At 47.4% G+C, this 19,501-nt stretch overlaps 6 non-coding genes and 2 pseudogenes across 6 annotated transcripts; all 8 read right to left on the bottom strand.

Annotated features, from left to right (window-relative positions):
- Positions 1–1,072: 1,072 nt before the first annotated feature.
- On the bottom strand, positions 1,073–1,263 carry LOC141151408 (U2 spliceosomal RNA). Its single transcript, XR_012247092.1, has one exon. It is a non-coding gene; the product is annotated as a U2 spliceosomal RNA (small nuclear RNA).
- Positions 1,264–2,378: 1,115 nt separating this feature from the next.
- On the bottom strand, positions 2,379–2,572 carry LOC141150273 (U2 spliceosomal RNA). Its single transcript, XR_012246530.1, has one exon. It is a non-coding gene; the product is annotated as a U2 spliceosomal RNA (small nuclear RNA).
- A 5,563-nt stretch (positions 2,573–8,135) lies between these two features.
- Positions 8,136–8,213, bottom strand: LOC141151050 (U2 spliceosomal RNA; annotated as a pseudogene).
- A 1,115-nt stretch (positions 8,214–9,328) lies between these two features.
- Positions 9,329–9,519, bottom strand: LOC141275529 (U2 spliceosomal RNA). Its single transcript, XR_012323765.1, has one exon. It is a non-coding gene; the product is annotated as a U2 spliceosomal RNA (small nuclear RNA).
- Positions 9,520–10,634: 1,115 nt separating this feature from the next.
- Positions 10,635–10,825, bottom strand: LOC141275528 (U2 spliceosomal RNA). Its single transcript, XR_012323764.1, has one exon. It is a non-coding gene; the product is annotated as a U2 spliceosomal RNA (small nuclear RNA).
- Positions 10,826–11,940: 1,115 nt separating this feature from the next.
- On the bottom strand, positions 11,941–12,131 carry LOC141275527 (U2 spliceosomal RNA). The gene has a single exon (XR_012323763.1). It is a non-coding gene; the product is annotated as a U2 spliceosomal RNA (small nuclear RNA).
- A 1,114-nt stretch (positions 12,132–13,245) lies between these two features.
- Positions 13,246–13,436, bottom strand: LOC141275526 (U2 spliceosomal RNA). The gene has a single exon (XR_012323762.1). It is a non-coding gene; the product is annotated as a U2 spliceosomal RNA (small nuclear RNA).
- A 1,115-nt stretch (positions 13,437–14,551) lies between these two features.
- On the bottom strand, positions 14,552–14,767 carry LOC141150586 (U2 spliceosomal RNA; annotated as a pseudogene).
- Between the last annotated feature and the right edge of the window lie 4,734 nt (positions 14,768–19,501).

Raw genomic sequence — 19,501 nt, 5'->3', positions numbered from 1 at the left:
CTGAAAAGTCCATTTGTGGAGATGAGCTCCTGGACTCCCGTTAAGAAGACATGTTGTCAACCTCTAGATCCCTTACATGCCTGCACTTTTCGGCTTGCTGCTGCTGCAATCCACGCGTTTTAGATCTGCATAACTCCACCTCTTTAAACACAGCACCTTCACCCCCTGCTGTTCCCACCCGCCTCAACACCGTTGGAAGGGAGGAGAACCAATTAAGGCGGGGGGTGGGGTGGAACGAGCAGCTGTCTACCCTTAGCAGGAGGGCTCCTGATTACATACCTCTCCTGCTGCTGCTGCTGGCTGTCCAGCAGCAGACTGAAGGTGGCTGCTGCTGTGCACAGGTATATAAAGGCTCAGAGCCTATTATGACACGCGCAGCCAGCGTTCCATTGCCACATTCCATCTACTGCAGGCAGGATACCTGGCTGGCTGAATGTCGCTGAGAAGCTCACAGAGACCGCCATAAGCAACAGTTTAACAGAATGCCACAGACTAATCAACCAAACTTTTTGGGTTGGGTTCTCTTTTATAGTCTGCAGGCATTAAATGAAAGAAGTCAGTGTTCCAGCAGAAGGAGACAACGTTTCAGAAAAGGCATTGTAGCAAACCAAAAAAGAAATTTTAAGCGCAGCAGAGTAACCAGCGCACATACCTGTTAGCTCAGGTGAGTTTAAAAGGCTGCTGTTGATAACAAGGGCATTTGCTAAATAGATGGTGTGTGTGCAACAATATACTGAAAGGTCAATTATATTGTGCAGCTTATCTCACCACCTGTAGTTATTTAGGTGAAAGCTCCAAAATGCTTGCCTAATATGTCTGTTTATCCAAAAGGAAGTAAAAAGGGAGAGCTAGAAAGATAGCATTGCATCACATTACATGGCAATGCAATGCACAGTTGCTGAAGTTGAACCAAAATGAGCTTGTAATCTGGCTTCTGCAACTTTGAACATGAAAAATCCAATGAGGAGAAGAAAAGCAAAGCCAAAGAGTCCATCCCAAAATCCGACAAACAAGCAAAATGAACAAAAAACATTGAATTCAATTCTTTCTGATTTTAGAAACTGCATTAAAGAAGGGGTGCACCGGTCCTGGAGATACTGCAATACCAGGTCAATGCGTGGAGTGGACAGAGCAAGCTCTTTTTCCATCTCCCTGTTCTAAAAATCCATTTAATATATAGTCCCCAGATAGGGGACGTATCAGATATTAAACTGATAAGAACAGATACTACACTTGATCTTAGCCAAAAGGCCGAGAAGCGATAACCAGAATTGGTTTCAAACTACGGAGCCACCCAAGGATCCTGAAAAGTCCATTTGTGGAGATGAGCTCCTGGACTCCCGTTAAGAAGACATGTTGTCAACCTCTAGATCCCTTACATGCCTGCACTTTTCGGCTTGCTGCTGCTGCAATCCACGCGTTTTAGATCTGCATAACTCCACCTCTTTAAACACAGCACCTTCACCCCCTGCTGTTCCCACCCGCCTCAACACCGTTGGAAGGGAGGAGAACCAATTAAGGCGGGGGGTGGGGTGGAACGAGCAGCTGTCTACTCTTAGCAGGAGGGCTCCTGATTACATACCTCTCCTGCTGCTGCTGCTGCTGGCTGTCCAGCAGCAGACTGAAGGTGGCTGCTGCTGTGCACAGGTATATAAAGGCTCAGAGCCTATTATGACACGCGCAGCCAGCGTTCCATTGCCACATTCCATCTACTGCAGGCAGGATACCTGGCTGGCTGAATGTCGCTGAGAAGCTCACAGAGACCGCCATAAGCAACAGTTTAACAGAATGCCACAGACTAATCAACCAAACTTTTTGGGTTGGGTTCTCTTTTATAGTCTGCAGGCATTAAATGAAAGAAGTCAGTGTTCCAGCAGAAGGAGACAACGTTTCAGAAAAGGCATTGTAGCAAACCAAAAAAGAAATTTTAAGCGCAGCAGAGTAACCAGCGCACATACCTGTTAGCTCAGGTGAGTTTAAAAGGCTGCTGTTGATAACAAGGGCATTTGCTAAATAGATGGTGTGTGTGCAACAATATACTGAAAGGTCAATTATATTGTGCAGCTTATCTCACCACCTGTAGTTATATAGGTGAAAGCTCCAAAGTGCTTGCCTAATATGTCTGTTTATCCAAAAGGAAGTAAAAAGGGAGAGCTAGAAAGATAGCATTGCATCACATTACATGGCAATGCAATGCACAGTTGCTGAAGTTGAACCAAAATGAGCTTGTAATCTGGCTTCTGCAACTTTGAACATGAAAAATCCAATGAGGAGAAGAAATGCAAAGCCAAAGAGTCCATCCCAAAATCCGACAAACAAGCAAAATGAACAAAAAACATTGAATTCAATTCTTTCTGATTTTAGAAACTGCATTAAAGAAGGGGTGCACCGGTCCTGGAGATACTGCAATACCAGGTCAATGCGTGGAGTGGACAGAGCAAGCTCTTTTTCCATCTCCCTGTTCTAAAAATCCATTTAATATATGGTCCCCAGATAGGGGACGTATCAGATATTAAACTGATAAGAACAGATTTTTTTGATTGAATATATCTTTTATTAGCACAAAAAATAAGTTAACAGACAGTGTACAGTGCCGCAGCCCAGTACACACAGAATTCTACATCATATTTACATAACATGAGGATACGACGCACTAACTAGACACATCACACCCCTATGCTACACAAAACACTCAATCTGAAAGAAAAGCATGTCAATCAATACAGTACGACGAACCGTGATAAGGGATGGGGATTGGGAAAAAGGGGATGGGGAGGGGAAAATCACAGGCCCGAAGCTTTATTGAAAGACAAGACACATAAGGGGAGAGGGGGAGGAGGGGTTTAGTCCTCGTCCTCGTCCTCCGGACCGTCCATGATGGAATAGTCTCTGAGCAGGCTGTGGATCAGCCTGCGGCAGTCCTGGATGGACATCCTCTCCCTCCTCAAGATGAGCCGGTTCCTGGCGACCCAAACGGCATCCTTGAAGCAGTTCATAAGGCGCCAAGCCTCCTGGATGGCTCCGACGGTATGAACCCCAGGGAAGAGTCCGTAAAGCACAGAATGGTGCGATAGGCTCGCCCTGGGGACAGAGTTCCTCAGGTCGTCCTCAAGTGCAGTCAATAGGCGCTGTGCAAATCCGCAGTCCCAAAAAGTGTGCAAAGATGTTTCCTCCACGAAGGGGCACCTTGGGCAGTACCGGGTCTTGCACAGGTTCCGGGCATGCATGAATGACCGGACGGGCAGTCCGCCCTGAATCGCCATCCACGACAAGTCCTTGTGCCCGTTGGTCAGCCTGTCAGACGACACATTTGTCCACACAGTCTCCAGCGTGTCCTGGTGAAGTCCTGTGATGTTCTCCACGTCATCCTTGGCTCTGATTAGCTTGTGGATAGTTTTGGGCTTCCACAAGTCGGGCTTGAGTCCCTCCAGTTGATGCTCCCCCACAAATCGAACGACGTCTCCGTAGAACCATGGCGTCGTCCAGTTGTAGGGGAAGGAGCTGTCCCACTTGTCCCAGCCGAGTCGCCTCCAAAGAGGAAGCAGGAAGAAGCGAGACATGGACCTGCCCGCGGAGCCATTCTTGACTTGCAAAGTCCGGCGGACACAATCACACACAAAAGAGGATCGCAGGAGGGTGGGGATATCTGGAACGCCCTTCCCACCCTTGCGAGGCTCCTTGTACATGACGGCCCGCCTGACTCTGTCCATCTTGGATCCCCAGACAAAGTGAAACACTGTCCTGGTAATGGCCCTGCACACAGTGACGTGTGGGGGCCAGGCCTGCGCCGTGTACTGCAAGACGGGCAGGACCTCATTACGCAGGATGAGTGCCTTACCCTCACAAGTGAGGTGTCTGAGGCTCCAGAGTCCGATCCGTTGCTTCACCTTGGCCAAGCGTTCTTGCCAGGACTTGAGGGCCGCTCCTTCCTTCCCGAACCAGACTCCCAGCACCTTGAGGAAATCCGGTTGAATGTTGAAGGGGAAGGGGGCGGAGGAGGCCGGCTGCCAATCCCCGAAGAGCATGGCTTCCGACTTCCTGCAGTTGACTTTGGCCCCTGAAGCCCGGCCGAACCTCTCACACGTCTGGACGAGGGCGTCGACTGAACCACGATCAGCGCAGAAGACGGTGACGTCGTCCATGTAGAGCGAGCACTTGACCTCGTGTCGTCCCGGACCCGGTGCGGTGATCCCTCTGATCTCTCCATTCTGCCGGATAGCCTCTGCGAAGAGTTCTATAACACAAACAAAAAGAAGAGGTGATAGAGGGCAGCCTTGTCTGACCCCAGAGAGGACAGGGAAGGGGTCAGTCTTCCAGCCGTTCACCAACACCGAGCTGTGGATATCAAAATACATCAGACGGACATACGAACAAAACATGTTACCCAAACCTAACCGGTGCAGAGCTCGGCCCATGAACTCGTGGGAAACCCGGTCGAAGGCCTTCTCCTGATCCAAGGAGACCAGGGCCGCGTGTGCGCGGCGGACCTTGATGTACTCGACCGTGTCCCGCACGAGAGCGAGGCTGTCTGCGATGCGACGTCCAGGGATGCCGCAGGTCTGGTCCGGGTGGATGATCCGTCCGATGACCGTCTTAAGTCGTGTCGCCATCGTCTTGGCCAGGATCTTGTAGTCCACGTTGAGCAGAGTGATGGGACGCCAATTCCTCAGGTCGCACCTCTCTCCCTTCCGCTTGTACAGGATCGTGACCATTCCTTCCCTCAAAGATGGAGGCATTCTACCCTCCACCACCATCTCCTCGTACAGGTCCAACAGGTCCGGACAGATGAGGTCTCCCAGCGCTACATAGAGCTCCGCTGGAAGACCATCACTGCCCGGGGTCCTGCCGGTCCTAAAGGATTTAGCGGCAGAGAGCAATTCGCCCACCATCAGAGGTTTGTCCAAGGCTGCCGTGCCTGCAGGATCAAGATGGTTAGTGATACCTGACAGGAACTTATCAGCAGCGTCGGGGTCGGTAGTCTTGTGGGAGTAGAGTTCGCTGTAGAAGTCGCTGACGACCCTCATCACGTCCTCCTTCCCACGTCGCATGTTTCCGCTCTCGTCTCGCAGCTCGTTCAGGGGCGTGTGACCGGCATGAAGTTTCCTGAAAAAGAATGAGTTACATTTCTCACCCTTCTCCAGATTCTCCACTTTGGAACGGAAGATGATTCGCTTGGACTCCTCCTCAAAGTGCCTTTTCAGGCTCTTCTTGGTCTCCTCCAGCTCCTCCCTCACGTCCCAGCCGCAGTGAAGAAGGTCCTGCAGCGACCGCAGCTCGCGCTGCAGCCCTCTGAAGTCCCTCCTCTTCTCACACTCCTGTTGTCGACCCTTGGCCTGAAAGAAACAGCGAAACTCAAGTTTAACATATTCCCACCAATCAGAGACTGTTTGGAAGCTACCCTTGTAGGACTGCCACATTGCGTAGGCTGCTCTCAGCTCCTCCACGACTTCATCCTGAGCCAGCAGAGCACAATTCAGCTTCCAGGAGCCGGGGCCGGACGGAAAACCGTCGCCGAGGACACCTTGTAAGTGAATGGCTCTGTGGTCGGAGAAGAAGCAGGAGACCATCGAGTGCCTACTCTGCCTGACTGCCCGAGAGGTGAACACAAAGTCAATCCTGGAGCGGAGTGAGCCATCGGGTCGGCTCCACGAATAGTTCGTGGAGCCTCTCCCCATGGAGCCCACCACGTCCTGAAGAGAGGCCTCAGTTACCATCTCGATGAGCAGCTTGGACGTGATGTCCAACTTGGCAGATGTGCCAGAACTACGACCGTCCTCCTCGATGGGGCAGTTGAAATCCCCGGCCATCACTAAGGTCCTGGTGGTGGCAAGCTGAAGCCGCAGGGTCTGGAAAAGCTCCAAACGCTCATTCTTCAGTGGGGACGCATACACGTTGATGAACCTGACAGGTTCTCCCGCCCAGTTGCCATCTACAACAAGAGCCCTGCCGCAGATGAGCTCCTGGACGGACTCAAGCGTGAATGCGTCCCCCCTGATCAGAATTGCGACCCCCGCAGACTTGCAGTCACCCCCACCGGACCAGTAGGATGGACCGTGGGACCACTCCCTGGCCAGATGTTTGAAGGACCTAGAGGAGGGAAGGGAACATTCCTGCAACATATAAACATCACACAACTGGGAAGTAAGGAAGGCATAAATAGTCTGACGTCTGAACTTGTCCTTGATGCTCCTGACATTAATGGAAAATAAGTTAATATTAGCCATCATGTAGGGAAAAAAGAAAAAGTTAGCGCAGGCAATACACCTTAGTTACCACTCCGGTCGGGTGGTCCCTCGTCGGTGTTGACTGCTGGTGACGGGATCACCAGCAGGCCCTCTTCCTCCATCTGGTCAAGCAGCGCGGCCTCGATCTCGGCGACCACCAGTTCCTCCTCTTCTGGCTCGGCCACCAGGGTCTCAACCATGTGCTCCATCTCTTCTGGCTCAGGGAGGGTATCCTCCTTTTCGCCTACGAAATCCAGAATCTTCTTTTTGGAGGATTCAGTAGCAGGGCTGTCCTCCACCTTCCTCTTTCCCCGGGTTGGAACTGGGGAGACAAGAAGGGGAAAATCCTCCTCGGAATAGATAGCGGCGGGTGGAGGAAAGGTTAATTCCACCGCTACCATGGTCTGGGGAGGGAGAGTGGCTGCCGGGGCAGGGGAAAGGACACCTGCTGAGGAGTAGGGGAAGGAGGAAGAGGAAGTGGAATCCTCAGCAGGGGTGGCCGGGGTGGGGGGGGATTGGATGGGGGTGGCAGGGGGAGGGATCGAGAGAGGGGTGACAGAACTCTTACCCTCCTTTGACTTTTTCTTCTGCTTCGGAGCTGCTGGGACCGTCGCTGGGGCTTTGGCCACCGACTCCTTGACCGCTTTGGCCTTGGTCGTCTCGGCCTTGGCCGCTGGGGCCTTGGTCGTCGCGTCCTTGACCTTCACAGGCCTGGTCGTCGGGGCCTTGTCCTCCGTAGCTGGGGTCGTCGCAACCACCGATGCCCAGGATCTCTCACGCCTGGGGCAATCCTTGTACAGATGAGCCGCCAGCCCACACAGGTTGCAGGACGTCTTCTTCGGGCAGTCCTTCGAGCTGTGTCCCGTCACTCGACAAATCCTGCAGGCATCCTCCTTGCAGTCCTTCATCTCGTGGCCGTTCTTGCCGCATCTCCTGCAGTTCCGCGGCATGTCCGGGTAATAGATGAGGCCGTAGGAGTTGCCCAGGGAGAATGTCGGGGGCAGGTGCCGAAGTCCGTCTGAGTACGCCAGGTCCCTGTGAAGTCTAACGGTCACCGACCACTTACCTGTCCAGAAGCCGAGTCCATTCAGGATGTGAGAGGGTTCCTTCACAACCAAACAGAAGCGTCTCAGGAAGGTACAGATGTCTTGGCCTGGGGTGTGCGGGTTGCGCATGGAGACCGTGATCCTCCTTTCATCCCTCTGGATAGGGCAGCTACCTGTAAAGGCAGAGAAAGAATTATCCGGTCCTTTTGCGCTTACCATTTCCCAGAACCTCCTGCAGGTGTTCACAGTGGCGAAGGTGACGAAGAAGATCCCCGTCAAGAAGGTCTGGATGCTGAGGGTGTCCGACCTGGAGAAGCCTCGATCCAGCAGCATCTTCTGGCAGAACACGTCCGAGGACATGTCCGGCACCCTCCCATCCACTTCCTTCAGCTTCAGGGCCACCGTCTGCCGCATCCATGGCTCCAGGGCTGGAGCTTCGTGGCGGGGCTTCTGGGGTCCCTTCTGCTGGCCAGTCGTGGAGGCAGAGTCCTTGGGGTCAGAATCGGCTCCTGGCTGGGCCCTCCTGGCTGTCCCCAGCTCCAGGCTCTTCTTTTCGGCCTTCCTCGCAGCGCTTGCCATGGCTTTCCTCCTGCAGTTACTTCTTGGAGCTGGATCTGGAACTCTTCCCGGAATGGGTGGAGCTATGCAGATTCTTCTCCCGTTGTGTTCTGGACAAATTCCCCGAAAGGTCTTTGTCTCGATGATTTTCTTCCTCGAAGATTCCACAGGACAGCCCGATTCTTCTCCGAGTCTTCGTCTTCTTCTGGATTCTTTAGAGCTTCTTCCTCCCACCGATATCCGCCTTCGTTCTCCGATGTCAGCTGGGATCCGAAGCTCTTCTCCTTCCGAGTTCGATCGCTCTCGTCAAGTGTAGATCGTAGCTCTTGTGTTCTTAAAAGAACAGATACTACACTTGATCTTAGCCAAAAGGCCGAGAAGCGATAACCAGAATTGGTTTCAAACTACGGAGCCACCCAAGGATCCTGAAAAGTCCATTTGTGGAGATGAGCTCCTGGACTCCCGTTAAGAAGACATGTTGTCAACCTCTAGATCCCTTACATGCCTGCACTTTTCGGCTTGCTGCTGCTGCAATCCACGCGTTTTAGATCTGCATAACTCCACCTCTTTAAACACAGCACCTTCACCCCCTGCTGTTCCCACCCGCCTCAACACCGATGGAAGGGAGGAGAACCAATTAAGGCGGGGGGTGGGGTGGAACGAGCAGCTGTCTACCCTTAGCAGGAGGGCTCCTGATTACATACCTCTCCTGCTGCTGCTGCTGCTGGCTGTCCAGCAGCAGACTGAAGGTGGCTGCTGCTGTGCACAGGTATATAAAGGCTCAGAGCCTATTATGACACGCGCAGCCAGCGTTCCATTGCCACATTCCATCTACTGCAGGCAGGATACCTGGCTGGCTGAATGTCGCTGAGAAGCTCACAGAGACCGCCATAAGCAACAGTTTAACAGAATGCCACAGACTAATCAACCAAACTTTTTGGGTTGGGTTCTCTTTTATAGTCTGCAGGCATTAAATGAAAGAAGTCAGTGTTCCAGCAGAAGGAGACAACGTTTCAGAAAAGGCATTGTAGCAAACCAAAAAAGAAATTTTAAGCGCAGCAGAGTAACCAGCGCACATACCTGTTAGCTCAGGTGAGTTTAAAAGGCTGCTGTTGATAACAAGGGCATTTGCTAAATAGATGATGTGTGTGCAACAATATACTGAAAGGTCAATTATATTGTGCAGCTTATCTCACCACCTGTAGTTATTTAGGTGAATGCTCCAAAATGCTTGCCTAATATGTCTGTTTATCCAAAAGGAAGTAAAAAGGGAGAGCTAGAAAGATAGCATTGCATCACATTACATGGCAATGCAATGCACAGTTGCTGAAGTTGAACCAAAATGAGCTTGTAATCTGGCTTCTGCAACTTTGAACATGAAAAATCCAATGAGGAGAAGAAAAGCAAAGCCAAAGAGTCCATCCCAAAATCCGACAAACAAGCAAAATGAACAAAAAACATTGAATTCAATTCTTTCTGATTTTAGAAACTGCATTAAAGAAGGGGTGCACCGGTCCTGGAGATACTGCAATACCAGGTCAATGCGTGGAGTGGACAGAGCAAGCTCTTTTTCCATCTCCCTGTTCTAAAAATCCATTTAATATATGGTCCCCAGATAGGGGACGTATCAGATATTAAACTGATAAGAACAGATACTACACTTGATCTTAGCCAAAAGGCCGAGAAGCGATAACCAGAATTGGTTTCAAACTACGGAGCCACCCAAGGATCCTGAAAAGTCCATTTGTGGAGATGAGCTCCTGGACTCCCGTTAAGAAGACATGTTGTCAACCTCTAGATCCCTTACATGCCTGCACTTTTCGGCTTGCTGCTGCTGCAATCCACGCGTTTTAGATCTGCATAACTCCACCTCTTTAAACACAGCACCTTCACCCCCTGCTGTTCCCACCCGCCTCAACACCGATGGAAGGGAGGAGAACCAATTAAGGCGGGGGGTGGGGTGGAACGAGCAGCTGTCTACCCTTAGCAGGAGGGCTCCTGATTACATACCTATCCTGCTGCTGCTGCTGCTGGCTGTCCAGCAGCAGACTGAAGGTGGCTGCTGCTGTGCACAGGTATATAAAGGCTCAGAGCCTATTATGACACGCGCAGCCAGCGTTCCATTGCCACATTCCATCTACTGCAGGCAGGATACCTGGCTGGCTGAATGTCGCTGAGAAGCTCACAGAGACCGCCATAAGCAACAGTTTAACAGAATGCCACAGACTAATCAACCAAACTTTTTGGGTTGGGTTCTCTTTTATAGTCTGCAGGCATTAAATGAAAGAAGTCAGTGTTCCAGCAGAAGGAGACAACGTTTCAGAAAAGGCATTGTAGCAAACCAAAAAAGAAATTTTAAGCGCAGCAGAGTAACCAGCGCACATACCTGTTAGCTCAGGTGAGTTTAAAAGGCTGCTGTTGATAACAAGGGCATTTGCTAAATAGATGATGTGTGTGCAACAATATACTGAAAGGTCAATTATATTGTGCAGCTTATCTCACCACCTGTAGTTATTTAGGTGAATGCTCCAAAATGCTTGCCTAATATGTCTGTTTATCCAAAAGGAAGTAAAAAGGGAGAGCTAGAAAGATAGCATTGCATCACATTACATGGCAATGCAATGCACAGTTGCTGAAGTTGAACCAAAATGAGCTTGTAATCTGGCTTCTGCAACTTTGAACATGAAAAATCCAATGAGGAGAAGAAAAGCAAAGCCAAAGAGTCCATCCCAAAATCCGACAAACAAGCAAAATGAACAAAAAACATTGAATTCAATTCTTTCTGATTTTAGAAACTGCATTAAAGAAGGGGTGCACCGGTCCTGGAGATACTGCAATACCAGGTCAATGCGTGGAGTGGACAGAGCAAGCTCTTTTTCCATCTCCCTGTTCTAAAAATCCATTTAATATATGGTCCCCAGATAGGGGACGTATCAGATATTAAACTGATAAGAACAGATACTACACTTGATCTTAGCCAAAAGGCCGAGAAGCGATAACCAGAATTGGTTTCAAACTACGGAGCCACCCAAGGATCCTGAAAAGTCCATTTGTGGAGATGAGCTCCTGGACTCCCGTTAAGAAGACATGTTGTCAACCTCTAGATCCCTTACATGCCTGCACTTTTCGGCTTGCTGCTGCTGCAATCCACGCGTTTTAGATCTGCATAACTCCACCTCTTTAAACACAGCACCTTCACCCCCTGCTGTTCCCACCCGCCTCAACACCGTTGGAAGGGAGGAGAACCAATTAAGGCGGGGGGTGGGGTGGAACGAGCAGCTGTCTACCCTTAGCAGGAGGGCTCCTGATTACATACCTCTCCTGCTGCTGCTGCTGCTGGCTGTCCAGCAGCAGACTGAAGGTGGCTGCTGCTGTGCACAGGTATATAAAGGCTCAGAGCCTATTATGACACGCGCAGCCAGCGTTCCATTGCCACATTCCATCTACTGCAGGCAGGATACCTGGCTGGCTGAATGTCGCTGAGAAGCTCACAGAGACCGCCATAAGCAACAGTTTAACAGAATGCCACAGACTAATCAACCAAACTTTTTGGGTTGGGTTCTCTTTTATAGTCTGCAGGCATTAAATGAAAGAAGTCAGTGTTCCAGCAGAAGGAGACAACGTTTCAGAAAAGGCATTGTAGCAAACCAAAAAAGAAATTTTAAGCGCAGCAGAGTAACCAGCGCACATACCTGTTAGCTCAGGTGAGTTTAAAAGGCTGCTGTTGATAACAAGGGCATTTGCTAAATAGATGGTGTGTGTGCAACAATATACTGAAAGGTCAATTATATTGTGCAGCTTATCTCACCACCTGTAGTTATTTAGGTGAAAGCTCCAAAATGCTTGCCTAATATGTCTGTTTATCCAAAAGGAAGTAAAAAGGGAGAGCTAGAAAGATAGCATTGCATCACATTACATGGCAATGCAATGCACAGTTGCTGAAGTTGAACCAAAATGAGCTTGTAATCTGGCTTCTGCAACTTTGAACATGAAAAATCCAATGAGGAGAAGAAAAGCAAAGCCAAAGAGTCCATCCCAAAATCCGACAAACAAGCAAAATGAACAAAAAACATTGAATTCAATTCTTTCTGATTTTAGAAACTGCATTAAAGAAGGGGTGCACCGGTCCTGGAGATACTGCAATACCAGGTCAATGCGTGGAGTGGACAGAGCAAGCTCTTTTTCCATCTCCCTGTTCTAAAAATCCATTTAATATATGGTCCCCAGATAGGGGACGTATCAGATATTAAACTGATAAGAACAGATACTACACTTGATCTTAGCCAAAAGGCCGAGAAGCGATAACCAGAATTGGTTTCAAACTACGGAGCCACCCAAGGATCCTGAAAAGTCCATTTGTGGAGATGAGCTCCTGGACTCCCGTTAAGAAGACATGTTGTCAACCTCTAGATCCCTTACATGCCTGCACTTTTCGGCTTGCTGCTGCTGCAATCCACGCGTTTTAGATCTGCATAACTCCACCTCTTTAAACACAGCACCTTCACCCCCTGCTGTTCCCACCCGCCTCAACACCGTTGGAAGGGAGGAGAACCAATTAAGGCGGGGGGTGGGGTGGAACGAGCAGCTGTCTACCCTTAGCAGGAGGGCTCCTGATTACATACCTCTCCTGCTGCTGCTGCTGCTGGCTGTCCAGCAGCAGACTGAAGGTGGCTGCTGCTGTGCACAGGTATATAAAGGCTCAGAGCCTATTATGACACGCGCAGCCAGCGTTCCATTGCCACATTCCATCTACTGCAGGCAGGATACCTGGCTGGCTGAATGTCGCTGAGAAGCTCACAGAGACCGCCATAAGCAACAGTTTAACAGAATGCCACAGACTAATCAACCAAACTTTTTGGGTTGGGTTCTCTTTTATAGTCTGCAGGCATTAAATGAAAGAAGTCAGTGTTCCAGCAGAAGGAGACAACGTTTCAGAAAAGGCATTGTAGCAAACCAAAAAAGAAATTTTAAGCGCAGCAGAGTAACCAGCGCACATACCTGTTAGCTCAGGTGAGTTTAAAAGGCTGCTGTTGATAACAAGGGCATTTGCTAAATAGATGGTGTGTGTGCAACAATATACTGAAAGGTCAATTATATTGTGCAGCTTATCTCACCACCTGTAGTTATTTAGGTGAAAGCTCCAAAATGCTTGCCTAATATGTCTGTTTATCCAAAAGGAAGTAAAAAGGGAGAGCTAGAAAGATAGCATTGCATCACATTACATGGCAATGCAATGCACAGTTGCTGAAGTTGAACCAAAATGAGCTTGTAATCTGGCTTCTGCAACTTTGAACATGAAAAATCCAATGAGGAGAAGAAAAGCAAAGCCAAAGAGTCCATCCCAAAATCCGACAAACAAGCAAAATGAACAAAAACATTGAATTCAATTCTTTCTGATTTTAGAAACTGCATTAAAGAAGGGGTGCACCGGTCCTGGAGATACTGCAATACCAGGTCAATGCGTGGAGTGGACAGAGCAAGCTCTTTTTCCATCTCCCTGTTCTAAAAATCCATTTAATATATGGTCCCCAGATAGGGGACGTATCAGATATTAAACTGATAAGAACAGATACTACACTTGATCTTAGCCAAAAGGCCGAGAAGCGATAACCAGAATTGGTTTCAAACTACGGAGCCACCCAAGGATCCTGAAAAGTCCATTTGTGGAGATGAGCTTCTGGACTCCCGTTAAGAAGACATGTTGTCAACCTCTAGATCCCTTACATGCCTGCACTTTTCGGCTTGCTGCTGCTGCAATCCACGCGTTTTAGATCTGCATAACTCCACCTCTTTAAACACAGCACCTTCACCCCCTGCTGTTCCCACCCGCCTCAACACCGTTGGAAGGGAGGAGAACCAATTAAGGCGGGGGGTGGGGTGGAACGAGCAGCTGTCTACCCTTAGCAGGAGGGCTCCTGATTACATACCTCTCCTGCTGCTGCTGCTGCTGGCTGTCCAGCAGCAGACTGAAGGTGGCTGCTGCTGTGCACAGGTATATAAAGGCTCAGAGCCTATTATGACACGCGCAGCCAGCGTTCCATTGCCACATTCCATCTACTGCAGGCAGGATACCTGGCTGGCTGAATGTCGCTGAGAAGCTCACAGAGACCGCCATAAGCAACAGTTTAACAGAATGCCACAGACTAATCAACCAAACTTTTTGGGTTGGGTTCTCTTTTATAGTCTGCAGGCATTAAATGAAAGAAGTCAGTGTTCCAGCAGAAGGAGACAACGTTTCAGAAAAGGCATTGTAGCAAACCAAAAAAGAAATTTTAAGCGCAGCAGAGTAACCAGCGCACATACCTGTTAGCTCAGGTGAGTTTAAAAGGCTGCTGTTGATAACAAGGGCATTTGCTAAATAGATGGTGTGTGTGCAACAATATACTGAAAGGTCAATTATATTGTGCAGCTTATCTCACCACCTGTAGTTATTTAGGTGAAAGCTCCAAAATGCTTGCCTAATATGTCTGTTTATCCAAAAGCAAGTAAAAAGGGAGAGCTAGAAAGATAGCATTGCATCACATTACATGGCAATGCAATGCACAGTTGCTGAAGTTGAACCAAAATGAGCTTGTAATCTGGCTTCTGCAACTTTGAACATGAAAAATCCAATGAGGAGAAGAAAAGCAAAGCCAAAGAGTCCATCCCAAAATCCGACAAACAAGCAAAATGAACAAAAAACATTAAATTCAATTCTTTCTGATTTTAGAAACTGCATTAAAGAAGGGGTGCACCGGTCCTGGAGATACTGCAATACCAGGTCAATGCGTGGAGTGGACAGAGCAAGCTCTTTTTCCATCTCCCTGTTCTAAAAATCCATTTAATATATGGTCCCCAGATAGGGGACGTATCAGATATTAAACTGATAAGAACAGATTTTTTTTTTTTTTTTTTTTTTTTTTTAAAACCACTCAGGTTTAGATATAAGCAAACAGTTAACCAGACTTCGTCATAAGTTATACTGCCACTTCATAAACATCATTGTGGTTTCTTTATTAAAGTATTATTCAACAAAAATACAAACAAGTAATCCTATGCCAGAGACATTTCCAGAAAAAATATCAACGGTATTTAACCATATCCTGCCACTTAAGGTATTTCCACACACCTTCAGAATCTGTTCCACCACCACCACCTTCTCTTGTATCCCACAAATAGATTACATATAGTCTTGCTAAGATCAACCTAATACAATCATTTACTGTTAAATTTACTCTTTTAAACACACACAAATTTCTCACATCCCACAAGCTCTCCTGCACACACACCATAATAAACCACATCATCCTTTCTAGGCCACGACGACTAGCACCAAAACCAAACATAGCCACTCTCCAATCAATAAACTTCACACCAGCAACCCCTTTACACAGTCCACCCACACCTTTCCACACATCATACGCAAAATTACAATCCCACATAAGGTGCCTCACCGTCTCATTCGCTCCACAACCCTCCCTTGGACATACTGCAGATCTTATGAGATCTCTTTTCTTCTGAAAATCCCTCACTGGCAAAATATTATGAAGGCCCATCCATACTATATCTCGCTGTCTATTCGACACACCTTGAATGCTTAACTTCTTCCATACCCGCGCAACTTCCATAGAACGCAATCCCACCACATTACTCTCACACTCATTCACACACATCTTCCCCATCACCTTCTTAACCAACATAAAGTCTTTCATTGCAACTGCTAACAAATCATTCTTCCTCACAAACTTCTCAATCAAACCATACCACTCAGGACACTTAAAAGCAACAGGCACATTCTTATCACGCTTCACCCAATTCAGACCATACAGCATCCATCCAGCCAAATACTTACACATAAATGCCCCTTTATTATTCTTCCCAATCAAAATGACCGTAGTCTTAATAAAATGCAATGTTAGAAACACTTCAATATTCGGAAACTTCAGTCCCCCATACAAATATTGCTTAAACAAAATCTCTCTCTTAAGTCTTTCCATCCTACTGCCCCAAAAAAACACAAAAATTAGTTTCTCCACTTTTTTAATTTTCCTATAGGGCACTGGAAAAATACAAGAAACATAAAGCAAAATAGGGAGAATAACAGCCTTAATAATAAGAACCTTCCCTACCAAAGACAAAGAACGTAACTTCCAAAAATTCATCTTCCGCACAATCCGCTCACCACATTCATCCCAACTCTCATAACCTTTCAAATCATCATTAAAAAAAACTCCCAACACTTTAATTGCACCATCCACACCAGCCACACCATCCATCTTAATCCTATTGTCACCAAAACATTTAAACATGCATTTGTTCCAATTCACACGAAACGCTGACGCGCCACAAAAAAAATTCAACAACAATTTTACTCTCTCCATAGAGGCCACACTCTCACTCACCACTACTACATCATCTATATATCCTAAGACTTTCACAGTCATTCCACCACTCCCTGGCACTAACAAACCACGCATCACTTTCTCTTTCCGAATCATACACAGCAGTGGCTCAATCACACACACAAATAATACCGGTGACATGGGACAACCTTGCCTCACACCAGACCTAATACACACTTTCTCACTCAAAAACCCATTCACCAGAAATTCACTCACCACCTCCCCATACAATCCTCTCACGGCATGCACAAATTTCTCCGGAAAACCCATTCTACGCAAAACCTCAAATAGAAACACATGAGACACGCGATCAAACGCCTTTTCAAAGTCAACAGCCATCACCATACACTTCTGCTTTCTTATTTTACAATCCCACAACACATCTCTTAAAAGACACAGATTATCCGTCATACATCTACCAGGCACTGCACACACTTGATCTTTACCAATCACATCAGCTACAACCACACGCATCCGACACGCCAAAATTTTACTGAATACCTTGTAATCGGCGTTCAGAAGCGTAATTGGCCTCCAATTACTCAAACACCTTTTATCCCCTTTCTTATGGATTAAGACCACCACTCCCTCCTTCATTGAACCCGCAAGCATCCCATTCTCCCACATAAACTGACACACTTCCACTAAATCCATACCCATCACTTCCCACATCATAACATATAGCTCCACAGGCAAACCATCCTTCCCAGGCGTCACATTTTTCCTTGCACCAAACACCGCTTTCTTAACTTCCTCCTCAATCACTGCCTCACATAGACCAGAACATCCATCCTTATCCACCTTACAATCCAAAGTCTTAAGCACTTCTTCTTTCAAACTCTCATCCACCCACTTCCTGCCAAACAACTCAGCATAAAACGTGACCACTTCCTTCATTACATCCTCCCCACTCACACAAACACCATCCACATCAAAAATCTCCTCCATACCCTCCTTCTTACCATTTATTTTTTTAAAGAAATATCTTGAACACTTTTCATCTTTATCAAGATGGACCACCTTTGACCTAAAAATTATTTCCCTTCCCTTCCTCTCCAAAGTCCTCTTCAAATCCTCTCTCGCACTTCTTAACAAATCATCCACATCCACACCACACATCCTCATTTTCTCCAGCCATTCCACCCTCATCATTAAATCTTTATATTGACTCCTAACCATGGCAGCCTTTTTATAGCCCCATCGACGAAAAAACTTTTGCACTTCATACTTCATCCAATCCCACCACACCAACACACTTTCAAACTTACTCTTTTGAGATTTACACCAATTATATTTTTTCTTAAAATCATTCACAATTCTCTCATCCTCAAGCAAACTCACATTCAATTTCCACACACCTCTCCTATGCACCCGCCTTAAATCCCCTCTAAACTCACCTTTCAGGCACACATGGTCCGAAAAAGGAACTGAAAATTGAGAAAAACCATCACATATTATATTTTTAGAAAAAAACATCCTATCAATCCTAGATGTTATCCCACCCCTGTCAGCTTTATAGGTTGGTGGTGGTGGCTTCCCCAAATAAACCTCAGCAGCATCAAAAAAGAAAAAATCAGAAATAATGTTTGCCAATTTTTTTCCTGAGGCATCAACTTTCCCCTCAGTTACACAGTTAAAATCACCTGTTACTATCACAGGGATCCTACCAGGTAATTCTAAACATAATTTATCTAATAAACTTAACCTGTCTTCTTTTTTTGTAGGACCATAAATATTTATAATTTTAACTTTCCACCCCCTCCCACACACAACTGCAGAGATGCAACGACCCACCTCTATTACCTTATAATATTCAAAAACAAAATTTCTATTATTTAATACTATCCCAACTCCATCATTTTTATTCCCACTAGAGCCAGACCAGATATGCTGGCCATATGGCCAATCAGCGTCTTCCAGGGGTTCTTCTATACCACACTCCTGTAGACACATAATATCAAAAGAATGGTTATGTAAGAAGTCCAGAATCACAGATCTTCTAACTCTAGACTTTAAAAGTCTTACATTAAGGGACGCAATGTCCCAATTTGGTTTAGAGACCATTCTTTGGCTCAAAAACCAGAAACACCAGTCTCAGCAAAAAAACATGCCTTCCTTATCCTTTGTCATCCGGCGAACTCCCACTTAGCTGAAAGATAGTGGACTCCAAATTCTCCTCCAGGTAAGCCGTTGACGCAGGAGAAAGAGAAACCACTGGGTAATCCCGCTCACTCACCGGACTTGCCACGCATTGGCTACTTGATGGTTCAGACAACCGGGCCCTTTTATTCTTAGCGCGGTCCGGTTCCTCAGAAGACCTCACCCCAGTCTCAGTGAAGTCTCCTTGACCTCCAGCTCCCTCTTCATCCATACTTTCACTGCTCCAACTGAGAGCCGGGTCCCCTGGGATTTCCAAGGCTCCCTCACGTTCTTCACAAAAGGAGTCAATGAAACCCCCCTGATAGGAAGAAATGTCCATCTCAGCTGCCAGAACCTCTTCCACTCTCCCGGGCTCCACCAGTAGGTCAGCAGACGCCCTCACTGGAGCAGTCTCCACACGCTGTTCCACTACCTTCACCCTGGAAGAAACTGCGGCCTCAGGTGCCACACTCTTAGGCCTCGGAGAGTTCGAGACCACCTCAGAGTATGCCCTTGCCTTGCCCTCATTCGCACGACGAGTACAATCCTTAAAGGCATGCCCCTCCATACCACAAGCATTGCAAACAATTGGATTGGTACAGTCCTTAGCAACATGCCCACTTTGGTTGCACTTGGAGCAAACAGGCACAGCAGTACAAACCTCTTGTAAGTGTCCGTACTTCTTACATTTCCTGCAAAAAACTGGGGCCTCAGGAAAGAAGAGAATACCCCTATCTCTCCCGATAGAGAAACTTTGGGGAGGGTAATGAACACCTCCAGGCTCCGAAGAACTTTCCCCAAATCTGACAAAATATCTGTATTTGCCAGTCCATAAGTTCTCCTCGTTCATGATTTTGTGACTGTTGCTCACAAAGTCACAATGGCTCTTAAGAAAAGTCGCAATGTCATGTTCGTGCACAAAGGGATTATACATAAATATGACTAGGGGAACATCACCTTTGGAGTACAAGACTGTAAAAGTCAAACCATGCAAGGTTGGATTCTTCTCCTGCTCCCTCAACTTCTTATACAGGTTCCGGCAAGCCGCCATAGATTGCAGCACCAAGACATACCGTCCTTCTTTCCGGGATTCCTGCAGGCAGACAATGTTTTCTCTTGTCACTTCCAGGATTTTGAAGATCACCTCGTGCAC

This window comes from Phyllobates terribilis, unplaced genomic scaffold, assembly GCF_046119375.1.
Source record: "Phyllobates terribilis strain yellow unplaced genomic scaffold, ASM4611937v1 Scaffold_5__5_contigs__length_657084704, whole genome shotgun sequence".
Lineage (NCBI taxonomy): Eukaryota > Metazoa > Chordata > Amphibia > Anura > Dendrobatidae > Phyllobates > Phyllobates terribilis.
The sequence above is the reverse complement of the archived record's forward strand: the minus strand, read 5'-3'. Positions and strand labels throughout refer to the sequence as shown.